Genomic DNA, 14,730 nt, shown 5'->3' with positions numbered 1-14,730 from the left:
TGTGAGCTTTGTCAGCCAATGTTCCAAGTTCTTATGCGGATCGAGCTGGATTCCTGTTCGGTGAGATGCATGTCCTGTTATGCAATATAATAATACTCAAGAACACAAACAAACAATCTGCTGTTTTCTACCCCTGATTGTGGTTCTTCCTTTAACCCCTTCGCTGCCAGGCCTTTCCCCCCCCTCAGGTGCCAGGCCTTTTTTTGGCTATTTGGGGCAGGGCACGCTTAGGCTCTCATAACTTTTTGTGTACATAAGCTACCCACGCCAAATTTGCATCCTTTTTTTCCAACATCCTAGGGATTCTAGAGGTACCCGGACTTTGTGGGTTCCCCTGAAGGAGATCAAGAAATTAGCCAAAATACAGTGACTGTCTTTTTTTTTTTTTTAAACGGGAAAAAAGGGCTGCAGAAGAAGGCTTGTGGTTTTTCCCCTGAAAATTGCATCAACAAAGGGTTTGCGATGCTAAAATCACCAGCTTACCAGCTTTCAGGAACAGGCAGACTTGAATCAGAAAACACAATTTTGGCATTTTACTTGGACATAACCCATTTTTACGATTTTTGGTGCTTTCAGCCTCCTTCTAGTCAGTGACAGAAATGGATGTGAAACCAATGCTGGATCCCAGAAACCTAAACATTTCAGAATAGTAGACATAATTCTGAATTCATCAAGGGGTCATTTGTGTAGATCCTACAAGGGTCTCCTTCAGAAAATAACAACTGAAATGAAAAACAATATTGAAACTGAGGTGAAAAAAAACAGCCATTTTTCTCTACGTTTTACTCTGTAACTTTTTCCTGCGATGTCAGATTTTTGAAAGCAATATACTGTTACATCTGCTGGACGCTTCTGGTTGCAGGGATATATAGGGCTTGTAGGTTCATCAAGAACTGTAGGTACCCAGAGCCAATAGAGGAGCTGCACCTTGCAGTGGGTTTTTATTCTATACCGGGTGTAAGGAAATGCCTCCTTGGCATGGTTGCCCCCTGACTTTTTGCCTTTGCTGATGCTATGTTTACAATTGAAAGTGTGCTGAGGCCTGCTAACCAGGCCCCAGCACCAGTGTTCTTTCCCTAACCTGTACTTTTGTATCCACAATTGGCAGACCCTGGCATCCAGATAAGTCCCTTGTAACTGGTACTTCTAGTACCAAGGGCCCTGATGCCAAGGAAGGTCTCTAAGGGCTGCAGCATGTCTTATGCCACCCTGGAGACCTCTCACTCAGCACAGACACACTGCTTGCCAGCTTGTGTGTGCTAGTGAGGACAAAACGAGTAAGTCGACATGGCACTCCCCTCAGGGTGCCATGCCAGCCTCTCACTGCCTATGCAGTATAGGTAAGACACCCCTCTAGCAGGCCTTACAGCCCTAAGGCAGGGTGCACTATACCATAGGTGAGGGTGCCAGTGCATGAGCATGGTACCCCTACAGTGTCTAAACAAAACCTTAGACATTGTAAGTGCAGGGTAGCCATAAGAGTATATGGTCTGGGAGTCTGTCAAACACGAACTCCACAGCACCATAATGGCTACACTGAAAACTGGGAAGTTTGGTATCAAACTTCTCAGCACAATAAATGCACACTGATACCAGTGTACATTTTATTGTAAAATACACCACAGAGGGCACCTTAGAGGTGCCCCCTGAAACTTAACCGACTATCTGTGTAGGCTGACTAGTTTTAGCAGCCTGCCACAAACCGAGACATGTTGCTGGCCCCATGGGGAGAGTGCCTTTGTCCCTCTGAGGCCAGTAACAAAGCCTGCACTGGGTGGAGATGCTAACACCTCTCCCAGGCAGGAATTGTCACACCTGGCGGTGAGCCTCAAAGGCTCACCTCCTTTGTGCCAACCCAGCAGGACACTCCAGCTAGTGGAGTTGCCCGCCCCCTCCGGCCAGGCCCCACTTTTGGCGGCAAGGCCGGAGAAAATAATGAGAAAAACAAGGAGGAGTCACTGGCCAGTCAGGACAGCCCCTAAGGTGTCCTGAGCTGAGGTGACTCTAACTTTTAGAAATCCTCCATCTTGCAGATGGAGGATTCCCCCAATAGGGTTAGGATTGTGACCCCCTCCCCTTGGGAGGAGGCACAAAGAGGGTGTACCCACCCTCAGGGCTAGTAGCCATTGGCTACTAACCCCCCAGACCTAAACACACCCTTAAATTTAGTATTTAAGGGCTACCCTGAACCCTAGAAAATTAGATTCCTGCAACTACAAGAAGAAGGACTGCCCAGCTGAAAACCCCTGCAGCGGAAGACCAGAAGACGACAACTGCCTTGGCTCCAGAAACTCACCGGCCTGTCTCCTGCCTTCCAAAGATCCTGCTCCAGCGACGCCTTCCAAAGGGACCAGCGACCTCGACATCCTCTGAGGACTGCCCCTGCTTCGAAAAGACAAGAAACTCCCGAGGACAGCGGACCTGCTCCAAGAAAGGCTGCGACTCTGTTTCCAGCAGCTTTAAAGAACCCTGCAAGCTCCCCGCAAGAAGCGTGAGACTTGCAACACTGCACCCGGCGACCCCGACTCGGCTGGTGGAGATCCGACACCTCAGGAGGGACCCCAGGACTACTCTGATACTGTGAGTACCAAAACCTGTCCCCCCTGAGCCCCCACAGCGCCGCCTGCAGAGGGAATCCCGAGGCTTCCCCTGACCGCGACTCTTTGAACCTAAAAGTCCCGACGCCTGGGAGAGACCCTGCACCCGCAGCCCCCAGGACCTGAAGGACCGGACTTTCACTGGAGGAGTGACCCCCAGGAGTCCCTCTCCCTCGCCCAAGTGGAGGTTTCCCCGAGGAATCCCCCCCTTGCCTGCCTGCAGCGCTGAAGAGATCCCGAGATCTCTCATAGACTAACATTGCGAACCCGACGCTTGTTTCTACACTGCACCCGGCCGCCCCGCGCCGCTGAGGGTGAAATTTCTGTGTGGACTTGTGTCCCCCCCGGTGCCCTACAAAACCCCCCTGGTCTGCCCTCCGAAGACGCGGGTACTTACCTGCAAGCAGACCGGAACCGGGGCACCCCCTTCTCTCCATTCTAGCCTATGTGTTTTGGGCACCACTTTGAACTCTGCACCTGACCGGCCCTGAGCTGCTGGTGTGGTGACTTTGGGGTTGCTCTGAACCCCCAACGGTGGGCTACCTTGGACCAAGAACTAAGCCCTGTAAGTGTCTTACTTACCTGGTTAACCTAACAAATACTTACCTCCCCTAGGAACTGTGAAAATTGCACTGTGTCCACTTTTAAAACAGCTATTTGTGAATAACTTGAAAAGTATACATGCAATTTTGATGATCTGAAGTTCCTAAAGTACTTACCTGCAATACCTTTCGAATGAGATATTACATGTAGAATTTGAACCTGTGGTTCTTAAAATAAACTAAGAAAATATATTTTTCTATACAAAAACCTATTGGCTGGATTTGTCTCTGAGTGTGTGTACCTCATTTATTGTCTATGTGTATGTACAACAAATGCTTAACACTACTCCTTGGATAAGCCTACTGCTCGACCACACTACCACAAAATAGAGCATTAGTATTATCTCTTTTTGCCACTATCTTACCTCTAAGGGGAACCCTTGGACTCTGTGCATACTATTCCTTACTTTGAAATAGTGCATACAGAGCCAACTTCCTACATTGGTGGATCAGCGGTGGGGTACAAGACTTTGCATTTGCTGGACTACTCAGCCAATACCTGATCACACGACAAATTCCAAAATTGTCATTCGAAATTGATTTTTGCAATTTGAAAAGTTTTCTAAATTCTTAAAAGACCTGCTAGGGCCTTGTGTTAGATCCTGTTTAGCATTTCTTTTAGAGTTTAAAAGTTTGTAAAAGTTTGAATTAGATTCTAGAACCAGTTGTAGATTCTTAAAAAGTATTCCAACTTTTAGAAGCAAAATGTCTAGCACAGATGTGACTGTGGTGGAACTCGACACCACACCTTACCTCCATCTTAAGATGAGGGAGCTAAGGTCACTCTGTAAAATAAAGAAAATAACAATGGGCCCCAAACCTACCAAAATACAGCTCCAGGAGCTTTTGGCAGAGTTTGAAAAGGCCAACCCCTCTGAGGGTGGCAACTCAGAGGAAGAGGATAGTGACTTGGAGGAAAATTCCCCCCTACCAATCCTATCTAGGGAGAACAGGGTCCCTCAAACCCGGACTCCAAAAATAATAGTCAGAGATGCTGGTTCCCTCACAGGAGAGACCAACACCTCTGAAATCACTGAGGATAGCCCCAGTGAAGAGGACATCCAGTTAGCCAGGATGGCCAAAAGATTGGCTTTGGAAAGACAGATCCTAGCCATAGAAAGGGAAAGACAAGAGATGGGCCTAGGACCCATCAATGGTGGCAGCAATATAAATAGGGTCAGAGATTCTCCTGACATGTTAAAAATCCCCAAAGGGATTGTGACAAAATTTGAAGATGGTGATGACATCACCAAGTGGTTCACAGCTTTTGAGAGGGCTTGTGTAACCAGAAAAGTGAACAGATCTCACTGGGGTGCTCTCCTTTGGGAAATGTTCACTGGAAAGTGTAGGGATAGACTCCTCACACTCTCTGGAAAAGATGCAGAATCTTATGACCTCATGAAGGGTACCCTGATTGAGGGCTTTGGATTCTCCACTGAGGAGTACAGGATTAGGTTCAGGGGGGCTCAAAAATCCTCGAGCCAGACCTGGGTTGACTTTGTTGACTACTCAGTGAAAACACTAGATGGTTGGATTCAAGGCAGTGGTGTAAGTAATTATGATGGGCTGTACAATTTATTTGTGAAAGAACACCTGTTAAGTAATTGTTTCAATGATAAACTGCATCAGCATCTGGTAGACCTAGGACCAATTTCTCCCCAAGAATTGGGAAAGAAGGCGGACCATTGGGTCAAGACAAGGGTGTCCAAGACTTCAACAGGGGGTGACCAAAAGAAAGGGGTCACAAAGACTCCCCAGGGGAAGGGTGATGAGACAACCAAAACTAAAAATAGTAAAGAGTCTTCTACAGGCCCCCAAAAACCTGCACAGGAGGGTGGGCCCAGAGCCTCTTCACAAAACAATGGGTACAAGGGTAAAAACTTTGATCCCAAAAAGGCCTGGTGTCATAGCTGTAAACAGCATGGACACCAAACTGGAGACAAGGCCTGTCCCAAGAAAGGTTCCACTCCAAACTCCCATCCAGGTAACACTGGTATGGCTAGTCTCCAAGTGGGATCAACAGTGTGCCCAGAGCAAATCAGGGTCCACACTGAAGCTACTCTAGTTTCTGAGGGTGGGGTGGATTTAGCCACACTAGCTGTCTGGCCGCCTAACATGCAAAAATACAGACAGCAACTCTTAATTAATGGGACTAGAATAGAGGGCCTGAGGGATACAGGTGCCAGTGTCACCATGGTGACAGAGAAACTGGTTTCCCCTGGCCAATACCTGACTGGAAAAACTTACACAGTCACCAACGCTGACAATCAAAGAAAAGTACATCCCATGGCAATGGTTACTTTAGAATGGGGAGGGGTCAATGGCCTGAAACAGGTGGTGGTCTCCTCAAATATCCCAGTGGACTGTCTGCTTGGAAATGACCTGGAGTCCTCAGCATGGGCTGAGGTAGAACTAAAAACCCATGCAGCAATGCTGGGTATCCCTGAACTGGTGTGTGTGAAAACAAGAGCACAATGCAAGGCACAGGGTGAACAAGTAGAGCTGGAGTCTGGAAGAATGGCCCAGCCTACCAAGAGAACAGGAAAGTCAGTTGGGAAACCAACTGCAACACAGCAAAAGAAAAGGAACCTCTCTTCTCAGGAAGAAGTTCTGCCCTCTGAGGGAACTGAGCCTTTGGAGCTTGAACCTTATCAGGTTGAGCTCTTAGGCCCAGGGGGACCCTCAAGGGAGGAGCTGTGTAAGGGACAAGAAACCTGTCCCTCTCTTGAAGGCCTTAGGCAGCAAGCTGCTGAAGAGTCCAAAGGCAAGAAAAATGGAACGCATAGGGTCTATTGGGAAGATGGACTCCTGTACACTGAGGCCAGAGACCCCAAACCTGGTGCCACTAGGAGAGTGGTAGTGCCTCAGCTGTTCAGGAAGTTCATCCTAACATTGGCCCATGACATTCCCCTTGCTGGACATTTGGGACAAACCAAGACGTGGGAGAGGTTAGTCAACCACTTCTACTGGCCCAATATGTCCAACATGGTTAAGGAGTTTTGCCTCTCCTGCCCCACCTGTCAAGCCAGTGGTAAGACAGGTGGGCATCCAAAGGCCCCCCTCATTCCACTTCCAGTGGTGGGGGTTCCCTTTGAAAGAGTGGGTGTGGACATAGTTGGTCCACTAGAACCTCCCACAGCCTCAGGAAATATGTATATCCTGGTAGTAGTGGATCATGCTACCAGGTATCCTGAAGCTATTCCCCTTAGGTCGACTACTGCCCCTGCAGTAGCCAAGGCCCTCATTGGTATCTTTACCAGAGTGGGTTTCCCTAAGGAGGTGGTGTCTGACAGAGGTACCAACTTCATGTCAGCATACCTAAAGCACATGTGGAATGAGTGTGGAGTGACTTATAAATTCACTACACCATACCATCCACAAACTAATGGCTTGGTTGAGAGATTCAACAAGACATTAAAAGGCATGATCATGGGGCTCCCAGAAAAGCTCAAAAGGAGATGGGATGTCCTCTTGCCATGTCTGCTTTTCGCTTACAGAGAGGTGCCACAGAAGGGAGTAGGATTCTCACCCTTTGAACTTCTGTTTGGTCATCCTGTAAGGGGACCACTTGCTCTTGTTAAAGAAGGCTGGGAGAGACCTCTCCATGAGCCAAAACAAGACATAGTGGACTATGTACTGGGCCTTCGCTCTAGAATGGCAGAGTACATGGAAAAGGCAACCAAAAACCTTGAGGCCAGCCAACAGCTCCAGAAGTTTTGGTATGACCAAAAGGCTGCACTGGTTGAGTTCCAACCAGGGCAGAAAGTCTGGGTTCTGGAGCCTGTGGCTCCCAGGGCACTCCAGGACAAATGGAGTGGCCCTTACCCAGTACTAGAGAGGAAGAGTCAGGTCACCTACTTGGTGGACCTGGGCACAAGCAGGAGCCCCAAGAGGGTGATCCATGTAAACCGCCTTAAGCTCTTCCACGACAGGGCTGATGTCAATCTGTTGATGGTAACAGATGAGGATCAGGAGGCAGAGAGTGAACCTCTCCCTGATCTTCTGTCATCAGACCCAAAAGATGGTACAGTAGATGGAGTGATCTACTCAGACACCCTCTCTGGCCAACAGCAAGCTGATTGTAGGAGAGTCCTACAACAGTTTCCTGAACTCTTCTCCTTAACCCCTGGTCAGACACACCTGTGTACCCATGATGTGGACACAGGAGACAGCATGCCTGTCAAGAACAAAATCTTTAGACAATCTGACCATGTTAAAGAAAGCATCAAGGTGGAAGTCCACAAGATGCTGGAATTGGGAGTAATTGAGCGCTCTGACAGCCCCTGGGCTAGCCCAGTGGTCTTAGTCCCCAAACCTCACACCAAAGATGGAAAGAAAGAGATGAGGTTTTGTGTGGACTACAGAGGGCTCAATTCTGTCACCAAGACAGATGCTCATCCAATTCCAAGAGCTGATGAGTTCATTGATAAATTAGGTGCTGCCAAATTTCTAAGTACCTTTGACTTGACAGCAGGGTACTGGCAAATAAAAATGGCACCTGGAGCAAAAGAAAAGACAGCATTCTCCACACCTGATGGGCATTATCAGTTTACTGTTATGCCCTTTGGTTTAAAGAATGCCCCTGCCACCTTCCAAAGGTTGGTGAATCAAGTCCTTGCTGGCTTGGAGTCCTTTAGCACAGCTTATCTTGATGATATTGCTGTCTTTAGCTCCACCTGGCAGGATCACCTGGTCCACCTGAGGAAGGTTTTGAAGGCTCTGCAATCTGCAGGCCTCTCTATCAAGGCATCCAAATGCCAGATAGGGCAGGGAACTGTGGTTTACTTGGGCCACCTTGTAGGTGGAGGCCAAGTTCAGCCACTCCAACCCAAGATCCAGACCATTCTGGACTGGGTAGCTCCAAAAACCCAGACTCAAGTCAGGGCATTCCTTGGCTTGACTGGGTATTACAGGAGGTTTGTGAAGGGATATGGATCCATTGTGACAGCCCTCACTGAACTCACCTCCAAGAAAATGCCCAAGAAAGTAAACTGGACTGTGGAATGCCAACAGGCCTTTGACACCCTGAAACAGGCAATGTGCTCAGCACCAGTTCTAAAAGCTCCAGATTATTCTAAGCAGTTCATTGTGCAGACTGATGCCTCTGAACATGGGATAGGGGCAGTTTTGTCCCAAACAAATGATGATGGCCTTGACCAGCCTGTTGCTTTCATTAGCAGGAGGTTACTCCCCAGGGAGCAGCGTTGGAGTGCCATTGAGAGGGAGGCCTTTGCTGTGGTTTGGTCCCTGAAGAAGCTGAGACCATACCTCTTTGGGACTCACTTCCTAGTTCAAACTGACCACAGACCTCTCAAATGGCTGATGCAAATGAAAGGTGAAAATCCTAAACTGTTGAGGTGGTCCATCTCCCTACAGGGAATGGACTTTATAGTGGAACACAGACCTGGGACTGCCCATGCCAATGCAGATGGCCTTTCCAGGTTCTTCCACTTAGAAAATGAAGACTCTCTTGGGAAAGGTTAGTCTCATCCTCTTTCGTTTGGGGGGGGGTTGTGTAAGGAAATGCCTCCTTGGCATGGTTGCCCCCTGACTTTTTGCCTTTGCTGATGCTATGTTTACAATTGAAAGTGTGCTGAGGCCTGCTAACCAGGCCCCAGCACCAGTGTTCTTTCCCTAACCTGTACTTTTGTATCCACAATTGGCAGACCCTGGCATCCAGATAAGTCCCTTGTAACTGGTACTTCTAGTACCAAGGGCCCTGATGCCAAGGAAGGTCTCTAAGGGCTGCAGCATGTCTTATGCCACCCTGGAGACCTCTCACTCAGCACAGACACACTGCTTGCCAGCTTGTGTGTGCTAGTGAGGACAAAACGAGTAAGTCGACATGGCACTCCCCTCAGGGTGCCATGCCAGCCTCTCACTGCCTATGCAGTATAGGTAAGACACCCCTCTAGCAGACCTTACAGCCCTAAGGCAGGGTGCACTATACCATAGGTGAGGGTGCCAGTGCATGAGCATGGTACCCCTACAGTGTCTAAACAAAACCTTAGACATTGTAAGTGCAGGGTAGCCATAAGAGTATATGGTCTGGGAGTCTGTCAAACACGAACTCCACAGCACCATAATGGCTACACTGAAAACTGGGAAGTTTGGTATCAAACTTCTCAGCACAATAAATGCACACTGATACCAGTGTACATTTTATTGTAAAATACACCACAGAGGGCACCTTAGAGGTGCCCCCTGAAACTTAACCGACTATCTGTGTAGGCTGACTAGTTTTAGCAGCCTGCCACAAACCGAGACATGTTGCTGGCCCCATGGGGAGAGTGCCTTTGTCCCTCTGAGGCCAGTAACAAAGCCTGCACTGGGTGGAGATGCTAACACCTCTCCCAGGCAGGAATTGTCACACCTGGCGGTGAGCCTCAAAGGCTCACCTCCTTTGTGCCAACCCAGCAGGACACTCCAGCTAGTGGAGTTGCCCGCCCCCTCCGGCCAGGCCCCACTTTTGGCGGCAAGGCCGGAGAAAATAATGAGAAAAACAAGGAGGAGTCACTGGCCAGTCAGGACAGCCCCTAAGGTGTCCTGAGCTGAGGTGACTCTAACTTTTAGAAATCCTCCATCTTGCAGATGGAGGATTCCCCCAATAGGGTTAGGATTGTGACCCCCTCCCCTTGGGAGGAGGCACAAAGAGGGTGTACCCACCCTCAGGGCTAGTAGCCATTGGCTACTAACCCCCCAGACCTAAACACGCCCTTAAATTTAGTATTTAAGGGCTACCCTGAACCCTAGAAAATTAGATTCCTGCAACTACAAGAAGAAGGACTGCCCAGCTGAAAACCCCTGCAGCGGAAGACCAGAAGACGACAACTGCCTTGGCTCCAGAAACTCACCAGCCTGTCTCCTGCCTTCCAAAGATCCTGCTCCAGCGACGCCTTCCAAAGGGACCAGCGACCTCGACATCCTCTGAGGACTGCCCCTGCTTCGAAAAGACAAGAAACTCCCGAGGACAGCGGACCTGCTCCAAGAAAGGCTGCGACTCTGTTTCCAGCAGCTTTAAAGAACCCTGCAAGCTCCCCGCAAGAAGCGTGAGACTTGCAACACTGCACCCGGCGACCCCGACTCGGCTGGTGGAGATCCGACACCTCAGGAGGGACCCCAGGACTACTCTGATACTGTGAGTACCAAAACCTGTCCCCCCTGAGCCCCCACAGCGCCGCCTGCAGAGGGAATCCCGAGGCTTCCCCTGACCGCGACTCTTTGAACCTAAAAGTCCCGACGCCTGGGAGAGACCCTGCACCCGCAGCCCCCAGGACCTGAAGGACCGGACTTTCACTGGAGGAGTGACCCCCAGGAGTCCCTCTCCCAAGTGGAGGTTTCCCCGAGGAATCCCCCCCTTGCCTGCCTGCAGCGCTGAAGAGATCCCGAGATCTCTCATAGACTAACATTGCGAACCCGACGCTTGTTTCTACACTGCACCCGGCCGCCCCCGCGCCGCTGAGGGTGAAATTTCTGTGTGGACTTGTGTCCCCCCCGGTGCCCTACAAAACCCCCCTGGTCTGCCCTCCGAAGACGCGGGTACTTACCTGCAAGCAGACCGGAACCGGGGCACCCCTTCTCTCCATTCTAGCCTATGTGTTTTGGGCACCACTTTGAACTCTGCACCTGACCGGCCCTGAGCTGCTGGTGTGGTGACTTTGGGGTTGCTCTGAACCCCCAACGGTGGGCTACCTTGGACCAAGAACTAAGCCCTGTAAGTGTCTTACTTACCTGGTTAACCTAACAAATACTTACCTCCCCTAGGAACTGTGAAAATTGCACTAAGTGTCCACTTTTAAAACAGCTATTTGTGAATAACTTGAAAAGTATACATGCAATTTTGATGATCTGAAGTTCCTAAAGTACTTACCTGCAATACCTTTCGAATGAGATATTACATGTAGAATTTGAACCTGTGGTTCTTAAAATAAACTAAGAAAAGATATTTTTCTATACAAAAACCTATTGGCTGGATTTGTCTCTGAGTGTGTGTACCTCATTTATTGTCTATGTGTATGTACAACAAATGCTTAACACTACTCCTTGGATAAGCCTACTGCTCGACCACACTACCACAAAATAGAGCATTAGTATTATCTCTTTTTGCCACTATCTTACCTCTAAGGGGAACCCTTGGACTCTGTGCATACTATTCCTTACTTTGAAATAGTGCATACAGAGCCAACTTCCTACACCGGGTATACAGCAATTCATTTGCTGAAATATGAAGAGTGAAAAATAGGTATAAAAAAAACCTTTGTATTTCTAAAATGGGCACAAGATAAGGTGTTGAGGAGCAGTGGTTATTTGCACATCTCTGAATTCCGGGGTGCCCATACTAGCATGTGAATTACAGGGCATTTCTCAAATAGACATCTTTTTTACACAGTCTTATATTTGGAAGGAAAAAATGTAGAGAAAGACAAGGGGCAATTTAACACTCGTTTTGCTATTCTATGTTCCCCAAGTCTCCCGATAAAAAAGGTACCTCACTAGTGCGGGTAGGCCTAGCGCCTGCAACAGGAAATGCCCCAAAACACAACGTGGACACATCACATTTTCACAAAAAAAACAGGTGTTTTTTGCAAAGTGCCTACCTGTGGATTTTGGCCTTTAGCTCAGCCGGCACCTAGGGAAACATACCAAACCTGTGCATTTTTGAAAACTAGAGACATAGGGGAATCCAAGATTGGGTGACTTGTGGGGATCTCACCAGGTTCGGTTACCCAGAATCCTTTGCAAACCTCAAAATTTGGCAAAAAAAAAAACTTTTTCCTCACGTATCGGTGACAGATAGTTATGGAATTTGAGAGGAGCCACCCATTTCCTTCCACCCAGCGTTCCTCCAAGTCTCCCGATAAAAATGATACCTCACTTGTGTGGGCAGGCCTAGTGCCCGCGACAGGAAATGCCCCAAAACACAACATGGACACATCACATTTTTCCAAAGAAAACAGAGGTGTTTTTTGCAAAGTGCCTCCCTGTGGATTTTGGCCTCTAGCTCAGCCAGCACCTAGGGAAACCTCCAAACCTATGCATTTTTGAAAACTAGAAACCTAGGGGAATCCAAGATGGGGTGACTTGTGGGGCTCTCACCAGGTTCAGATACCCAGAATCCTTTGCAAACCTCAAAATTTGGCTAAAAAACACTTTCTCCTCACATTTCGGTGACAGAACGTTCTAGAATCTGAGAGCAGCCACAAATTTCCTTCTACCCAGTGTTCCCTCAAGTCTCCTGATAAAAATGGTACCTCACTTGTGTGGGTAGGCCTTGTGGTTGCAACAGTAAATGCCCCAAAACACTATCTGGACACATCAAAATGATCAAATACAAAACTACCTGTTTTTGAAGGGGGGGTGGGGGGGGGGGCAACCTGCATTTTTGGTCCTGGGCTCAGCAGCCATCTAGGGAACCCAGACATTTCTGAAAACTAGACACCCGAAGGAATCCAGGGAGGTGTGACTTGCGTGGATCCCCCAATGTTTTCTTACCCAGAATCCTCAGCAAACCTCAAATTTAGCTTAAAAAAAAAAAAAAAAAAATTTTCGCACATTTCTGTGTGGGATCACTGCACCGGGACTACCACCCTACGTTCCCCTCAGTCTCCTGGTAAAAATGATACCTCACTTGTGTAGGTGGGCCAAGTGCTTGTAACAGGGAAGAGTCAAAGTCGAAATTGTGGTGGAACCAAAGTGGGTCCAAAAGGGCAGTTTGAAGAAAAAAAAAAAAACATTTTTAGGCTGACAAGTGCAGCAGAATTTTTATCAATATAGATGAGACAATGCTGGGTGGTAGGAATTTTGTGGATTCCTGAAGATTCCGGAAGGTTCCACCACAAATATGGGGAAATAATGTGTGATTTCCAGCAAAGTTGGAGGTTTGCAGGGCATTGTGGGTAAGAAAATGGTGCGGGCTACATGTGAAGCACACCACCTTGGACTCACCCAGATGCTTAGTTTTCAGATGTGTCTAGGTCTTGTTCATTTTTCTACAAGGCAGCGCCCTAAAGTCCAAAAAGTGCAGCCCTCACCATTCCAAGTGGGACAAGCTCTCATGCCCAAATGTAAAACCAAAACCCCCAAATAATCAAATGTCCACTGCTGCCGTGGGATAAGATGTTTTAGTATGCGGGGGGGGCATAAACATGCCCATACTGGTTGGTAGCCACCATCACACTATTATTTTAATTTTTTGTATTCCCTGGCATTTAGATTTTCTAATTACAATAGGCCGATCTGCCCCCAAGGGAGGCAGAAATGACCTAAAACAAATTTGCCCGCCCAGGGGAGCGACCCTTGCCTAAGGGGTCACTACCCTCATGTGAAACTGACAAAAAAAAATCCCTGGTGTCTAGTAGTTTCTGCCCGCTTGGGAGCAGATTGGCCTAATAAAAATAGGCCGATCTCAGAAACGGCCTAGAATTAATGTTTCCCCCAGGGGAGTGACTCTTGCCTAAGGGGTCACTCCCCATATACCCCAAAAAAAAAATCCCTGGTGATTAGGGGTTTCTGCCCCCAGGGGGCAGACCGGCCTAATTATAATAGGCAATAGCCTAAAAGTAAATTGCCCACCTGGGGAGCAGCCCTTGCCCAGGGGGCCGCTCCCTTTATTTCATAAACACAAAAAAAAAAAAAAAAACCCTGGTGTCTAGTGGCATTTCCGCTGCCCGCTTGCATCGCAATCAGGCAGCAAAAATGCTCGGAGAGACATGAAAGGAGAGGAAAGACCTTTCCTCTCCTTCCATGCCTCTCTGCCCCCTCCACGTGAACGTAGGAGAAATGCTTTTGCATTTCTCCTCCGATCGGTGCTGGAAGCTATGCTTCCAGCGCAGAGGGGAATGGGGGTCAGCAGGTCGGAAGGGGAAGCGATTACCCTTCCATCCCTGCCCAGGGGAGGGGGATGCTTGGCCATCGGCTCCCCCCGGGGGCCCATAGCAGGACAAGCTGGTCTCGTCCTCGGCACCGGGCAAACGTTGCCGAGGGCGAGACCAGCTCGTCTTGGGCACCTAGGGGTTAACAGGGAGGGTCCCAGGATCTCAAGATAAAGCCTAAAAAATCAACAGAAAAATAATATGCTCTATGTAGTATCTCCCAATGAAGTTCCACAGGTAGTCTTTACTGAACAAAACCAGTAGAATGAAGTAGTAACAGCAATGCAGTGTAGTGTAAAGGCTCAACCAAAATGACATCTTAAAGACCAACCCGTCCCGAGGTCCATCCAAGAACAGCAGGGTTCAGACATTCACCCTCTAGGCCTTTTCCGACCTAACATATCCCACTATGAAAACAGATTTCTCGAAAAAATCTTTATTGCAGGGAAGGACACAACACATTACTCTTTAATGCTTTACTGTCAAATTACTTCAGACAAGCTCATCATCATCATGTCGCAACACCCAATGCAGTTGGCTGAAACCTAAATAATTCTCTTTTGAGCCTATTGTTTCAAGCTCATCATCAACCTCATGTCGATGCTCTGAAAGTGCTCACCTCTTCTAATGCAATATAATTTTCCATCTTCAAGTCTCTCC

At 48.3% G+C, this 14,730-nt stretch overlaps 1 protein-coding gene across 3 annotated transcripts in view; it reads right to left on the bottom strand.

Moving 5' to 3' along the window:
• Window positions 1-14,730, bottom strand: part of USP19 (ubiquitin specific peptidase 19) — a 458,230-nt gene that overhangs the window by 428,839 nt on the left and 14,661 nt on the right. The window lies entirely within an intron of this gene.

The sequence above is a fragment of the Pleurodeles waltl genome, chromosome 9 (genome assembly GCF_031143425.1).
Source record: "Pleurodeles waltl isolate 20211129_DDA chromosome 9, aPleWal1.hap1.20221129, whole genome shotgun sequence".
NCBI classification, from domain to species: domain Eukaryota; kingdom Metazoa; phylum Chordata; class Amphibia; order Caudata; family Salamandridae; genus Pleurodeles; species Pleurodeles waltl.
Note: the sequence above shows the minus strand (reverse complement) of the source record. Positions and strands in the feature narration are given on the sequence as shown.